The following is a 6,899-nucleotide window of genomic DNA, read 5'->3' on the forward strand; positions in this document are numbered from 1 at the left end:
ACTCCCTGATTACGAATCTCTGATCAGTCCTACTGAATTCGCGGCATACGATCCTAACCGCTTATATACTTTCCTAAACCCTAACTGCTGAAACCTAAATTAGATACATTTCTCCAAGATTCAGAGCTCGAGGGATTAGGGCTCTAATTCTTATACCTCTTCTCTACGTCACGGTAATGAAAAAATGGATAAATGGAGGAATTTTGAGATTTACCTTGCCGACGGTGACGGCGACGATGGAATCTCGGCTTCCAGGTAATGAATATGATTCCTACCTCCTTGCTCTCGCTTATGAATTCTCCTTATTTTCTTTCCTGATTCTTCTTTGATCTTTATGATTTGTCGTTGAGTGGTGGATGTTGAATACAAAGGTGAATGATGAGGGTTGAAGAGTGAATGGAGGATGCTCTCAAATTTGAGAAATGGATTCTGTTAAACGATCTTCAGGCTGAATGAGAAAAAATGATGGAGATCTGGTTCAGTTGAGGATTGAGAGGCTGAATCGTTCGAGCTAAGAATTTGTGTGTTGTGGATTTTCAATTTGTGAGAAGTGATTCAGTTCTGGTAGAAATGATTCTCCCTTTATGATTGAGTGATGATAATGCTATTTATAAGATATTATAGTGTTTGGGATTACTGAAATCAGTTAGGGAATATTATGAAATCGAGGTGTATTAGTTAGTTATAATTATTTTGATTTTTGGGTTGAAATTGAGGTAATCCAGCTGGCCTTCTTTGGATCAGCAAGCATACCAACAATTACAGCATCTATTGCATCCTGATTCTCAGTCCTAGAAGCCCTTGCTGCAAGAAGGATAACATAATCCTTCTCTACATTCTTAGAAAAAACCTCAATCAAAGTTTTATCACAGACAACTTATTTCAGGTCAGAGTCTCGGTTTTGTCACTACAGAGAACATCCATTCCTGCCATTTCCTCAATAGTTGTCATTCTCTTTGTAATTGCACCTTGCTGAGAAATCCTGTGAGAACCAATAGCCATAGTAACAGACAAAATAGTTGGCATAGCAATTGGAATTCCACCGATCAATAGAACCAAAAGATTGTCAAATCCATCTCTATACTTGTGGTGTTGAATCGGATACATGACAACGAGCTCAATTAGTATTCCAACAGCAATTGAGCAAATGCAGAAATTACCAATTGCTGTGAGGACTTCCTAAAAGTGACCAACTTGGTTTGTGTTGTCAACAAGGCGGGAAGCTTTACCGAAAAATGTGTGCACTCCGGTAGCAATAACAACTGCTTCAATCTCACCTTTCTTAACAGTTGATCTAGAAAAGACTTCATTTGATGGATTCTTTGTTGTCGGAAGAGATTCTCCAGTTAAAGTCGACTGATCAACACTCAAAGCATCTCCCTCAAGAAGACGAGCATCTGCAGGAATGATATCTCCTAATTTAATGTTGATTATATCACTTGGGACTAAGATTGCAGCATCTTCTTCAGACCAACGACCATCTCTGAGAACCCTTGTTTTGGGAGCTAAACTAGCCATGAGAGCATCAGCAACATTTCCAGCATTATTCTCTTCAATGAAACTGATAGTTGAATTAATAACCAAGAGAGAAATAATACCAACGAAATCCTGCCAATCAGGAGGTCTTCCACTTTCATTAGCCAAAGGAATCTCCATAATAGCAGCAACTTCCATAACCCATGATAAAGGATTCCACATAAACCCTAAAAACTTCAAAACCTTGCTCTCCTTTTTCTCTTTCAATTTGTTCGAACCAAAAACCTGAAGCCTATTAGCTCATTCGTCGGAAGATAAACCTTCTTTTGAACATTTCAGCTGCTCAAACACTTCCTCCACCGGAATCCGTTCCAAATCAACGTTCTCGTTTCTTATCTCTTCAAGACTGATACCTCCCATGTTGAAACATCGATCAAACTACTAACGAGGAAGTTTTGAAATGAAATATTATTGAAGTGAAGAGTTTAGCAGAATCATGAAACTAAATGCAGAGTTTATGAGAAAAATAATTTGAAGAAAGAGTGATGCAACATGTTGTGAACTAATACCGATGTAGGTTTTCGTTAAGCCATCAATGCATTACGGTCGCGAATTATTATGATGTCTTGCTGCTGATGTAAAGCTATGATGTTTGGCTTGAAATGAATGTTGTTTGGATACGCCGTTATAACGTGTATTGACCTGTTATGGACTGTTATGTGTTGCAGAATTTGTGTCGCTACATGACAAATGCTTGGCTCGGTACTGCAATAAGATTTATCGGTGCATTACGATGCTTTTGTGTTGTTTTGGTGTGGTTTTAATGTGCTTTCACTATAAGTTTTTTTCTTTTATGGATTCCGTTCATAGCACTGTGTTGTTCCTGACTTTGTGTTTATGTTGGTTATATGAATGGTAGCAGGTCCAACAAGCTGTTCTACGCCATTAAGAAGACTTTGAGAAGATTAGCCGGCAATTTCTACCTGAATGGTGATGTATTGTACAAGAGAAACTTCGATATGGTTCTGCTCATATGCGTGGATAGACACGAAGCAGACTTATTGATGACTGAAGTCCATGAAGGTTCCTTTGGTACTCATTACAACAGACATGCAATGGCAAAGAAGATGTTGTGAGCAGGTTACTATTGGCTGACAATGGAATCTGACTGTTGCAAGTTTGTGAAGAAATGCCACAAGTGTCAAATATATGCGGATAAGATTCATGTTCCTCTGACATTGTTGAACGTCATTTCCTCTCCATGACCCTTCTCCATGTGGGGAATTGATATGATTGGTATGATTGAGCTTAAAGCTTCGAATGGACATCGTTTCATTTTAGTGGCCATTGACTACTTCACAAAGTGGGTTAAAGCGACATTGTATGTGAATGTAACCAAGCAATTTGTTGTAAGGTTTTTCAAGAATCAGATCATATGTCGTTATGGTGTACCAAGTAAGATCATTACTGATAATGGATCGAACTTGAATAATGATATGGTGGAAGCTTTTTGCAAAGACTTCAAGATTGCACATCATAATTCTCTCCCTACATACCAAAGATGAATGGGGTTGTTGAAGTTATAAATAAGAACATCAAGACGATTATTCAGAAGATGGTTGTAACTTATAAGGATTGGCATGAGATGCTCCCATTTGCTTTGCACGGGTATCGGACATATATCCGCACTTCAACAGGGGAACCCCTTTTTCTCTTGTATATGGTATGGAAGATGTGATCCTCGTAGAGGTTGAGATCCCATCATTTCTTGTCTTGATGGAAGCCAAGTTGACCGAGGCTGAATGGTGTCAGACCAGATTCGACCAGCTAAATTTGATTAAAGAGAAGAGGTTGACTGCCATGTGTCATGGTCAGTTATACCAGTAGAGAATGAAGAAAGTTTTTGACAAGAAGGTCAGACCTCGTGTGTTTAGAGAAGGTGACCTTGTGCTCAAGAAGATCTTAGCTTTCAAACCAGATTCTAGGGGAAAATGGACTCCTAATTACGAAGGCCCATATGTTGTAAAGAGAGCCTTTTCAGGCGGCGCTTTGATTCTTGCAACTATGGATGGTGAAGAGTCCACTCGTCCTATGAACGCAGATGCATTCAAGAAATACTTCGCCTCAAAAAGAAAAGAACAGTTCGCTAAGTTGAAAACCCGAAAGGGCGGCTTAGGCAAAAATGAGCGTCTCTGTGGATTGAAAACCCGAAAGGGCGATCCAGGCAAAAGTTAGAGACATAAAACAAAAAGAGTTATCCGGATAAATTGAGTACCCCACCTTGGGGCAATTTATGCAAAAATTAGGGATTATGGCAAGTAACTGCATCCTGTTGATCTTCAGTTTTGAAGACTTTCTTGAGCAAATTGTCGAATTCTGACCCCCAGTAGAAGTCAAGAGCTTAGTGGATATCAAGAGGCGGTAGGAGGATTAGTGATCATTGTATTCAATGTAACCCTTTTCCATATAAATTACCATTTTCAACTTTGTAAAGATCTATGGAGTCTTGTCATTTACAGACTACAATTCTATTAAATAAAGTTGAGCTTTTATCCAATTGTTTCTACTCTTATTTAATTCAGCCAAATAGTTTTAAATTTTTATTGTGATCATTTTGAAAATTAAAATTTTAATCAAAACTTTTTTCTTAAACATATAAAAGCATTAATTTTTAAGCAATCGATTTCATTTAAAAGAAATATCAACAATGGTTTGAAAGCAGTAAACCCTAAGTGCGGAGCATTATTGGTTCTCCCCAAAGTAGTAGGTGTGATTCTTCTTTCATCCCCGACGACATATTCAGCGCCCGATGTTTATTGATTTCTTTAGACAGTTAATTCTCTGTTATCCCCAACCGAGTTGGCGATTATTCCCCAACCGAGTTTGTGATTTTGTTCCCAGCTAAGTACGAACATTTCGTTATAGCAGTTTGCATGATTTCGGCAGAACTTTGGGTTCACCACCAGTCGCCGTCAGATTCGCTCCCAGTCAGAGTTTCCTCCTGGTTTCTGAGCAACTAGTTGTGTTTGTTCCTCTGTAGGGTTGTCTCCCATTTGATATGGTGTTGACCTAGAGTTCCCCGCAGGATTGGTAGCAGTTTCCTCAGCAGATCTCCTCCTTTATTCCCTAGCTAGGGTTAAGCCTTTGGGATGTTGATCTCTCTTTTCTCCAGCAGTTGTTTCCCTCTTTTGTGGATTGGCCGAGAATTGTATCGATGATTCAAATCTGCGACATATTTGTATCTTTTGAGATCGTTTTGTCAACATAATCATCATATATACATATACATATACATATATACTCATATAACTTCATTATTGCATCATTACACTTTAAGACTCATTCTTGTGATTTTTATTCTTTGTATGGTGGTACCTTATCCCCATGCAAGTTTGGTGTATGTCCTCCTTCAATCAGGGCCGACCCAATCAATCTGGGGGCCCCGATCTAATTTAAAAAATTGGTCTAAAAGAATATGAATTTATATCGATTTAAAAAAAACGGTACAAAATCATAAATTTTGAAAAAAAATATATATTTTTACACCTATTTTTAATAAACAGATGTAAAATAGATTTTGAAAACATTAATTTAACACCTATTTTTAAAATAATATGTGTAAAATATATATTTGTAGTAATTAAAAAAAATATGTGGGCCCCTCAAAATTTGGGACCCAGTGCTATAGCACTTCTTGCTCATGCTAAAGGTCGGGTCTGCCTTCAATTGTAGAGTGTCATCCCCCTAAGCAGAAAGACTTTAACCTTTCTCCTTTCCCCATTGAGTTATTTCCTCGTGGATGATTATTATTTCAGCTTCCTCCCCAGTTGATCATCTGGATGGAACCACTCCCCTCTGAGTTATATCCTCATTGGGTTGAGTCTTGTTGACTGTTTCTTTCTAGATCTTACCTAGATAGATGTTTTGGGCCCCTAAGAGTCTATTACCCAGTAATTGGTAGTATTCTTCTTAGTTGGCAACTTCTTGCCCAATACCCGGCAAAAGTAACATTTTTCTCCCCAGCGGATTTGTTTTCACGTTTCCCCAGGAAGTATATCCTTGATATGTTCATCCTAACCGGTGACAGATATTTTCTTCCCCTGCTTTGATTTTATCCTTGATATGTTCATCCTAACCGATGACTTTATTCTCTCCTTTGGTATTCTAACCAGTAAAAAGGTAGTTGTAATCCCTATTTTGTTTCCCAGAGAGTTAATCCTTGATATGTTCATCCTAACTGATGACAGGTTTCCTTCTCTTTGCAGTTTTCTGCCCAGTAACCGGTAGTTGTAAATCCTGATTTTCTCCCCTTTGCAGAGTTTATACTTGATATGTTCACTTTAACTAGTGACGAATATCCTCTTTATGGTCTTCTATCCAGTAACTGATGGATGTAATCCCTACTGTCCCCCTCGGAGTCTATCCTTGACATGTTCATCCTAACCGGTGATAGATATTCTCTTTTTGCTATTCTATCTAGCATTCGATAGATGTAATTCCTACTTATTTTGTTCAGGTGGTTTATCCTTGATATGTTCATCCTAACCGATGACGGGTATCCTCCCTAACATCCCCAGGCAAGTCTATCTTAGATATGTTCATCTTAACCGATGACGTGTTTTCTTTCCTTCGAGTCTATCCTTGATATTTTCACTTTAAGTAGTGACGGATATTCTCTCCTTTTGGTCTTCTGCCCAGTAACCGGTAGTTGTAAATCCTATTTTCAGCTTTTCCCCAGTAAGTTTATTCTTACCCAGTAACCGGTAATGAATTCACCTACTGGCGGCCCTCAGTGAGTCATCCTTGATATGTTTACCCTAACCGGTAACGGATGTCCTCTCTGTCAGATTTTTATTATCTCCTTACCCAGTAACAGGTAGTGAATAATATATTTCTGCTCCTCGTGTGTTGAATATCTTTTCTTCCCCAATTGAGTTGAGTGTGTATTTCCTTTAGTGAAATCGCTTTTCCTGCTTGGTTCGAGTACTTCAGTTTTGTTCTGATCTACCCGACTCCCCTGCAGATGATCTTTGTATCTCCCCGGCTGAGTTTTTCCATTTTTCATGGAATCCCTCGTGTCCCCCGGCAGTTTTTAAGTCGTAGCCTGGCCTGCACATAACCCTTTATCCCCTAGAGTCTCTGTCTCCCCAGTGAGTTTTCCTTACGGAATGCATTACACTCATGCGAACTTTCGGTCTCTCTGATTTCTTTTCCTTTGTGGCAACATTTCCCCACAGAGAGTTTATTTTAGCATTCATATCATATGCATCATGAGGTCTCTTAGGGACCAAAATTTGTTTCGATATGTTGTTATTTAAGCCTATTCTACTGAGTCGATATGAAGATTTTAACCTTCACCTCCTCAGTTAGAATGTCCTTAAATAGGGGCAGCTGTAAGACCCCAATTTTGACCATAAGACCCC

General features: G+C 38.7%; 1 pseudogene; it reads right to left on the reverse strand.

Moving 5' to 3' along the window:
* Nucleotides 1–688: 688 nt before the first annotated feature.
* On the reverse strand, nucleotides 689–2,011 carry LOC127131519 (plasma membrane ATPase 4-like; annotated as a pseudogene).
* Nucleotides 2,012–6,899: the final 4,888 nt, after the last annotated feature.

This window comes from Lathyrus oleraceus, chromosome 3 (assembly GCF_024323335.1).
Source record: "Lathyrus oleraceus cultivar Zhongwan6 chromosome 3, CAAS_Psat_ZW6_1.0, whole genome shotgun sequence".
NCBI lineage: Eukaryota > Viridiplantae > Streptophyta > Magnoliopsida > Fabales > Fabaceae > Lathyrus > Lathyrus oleraceus.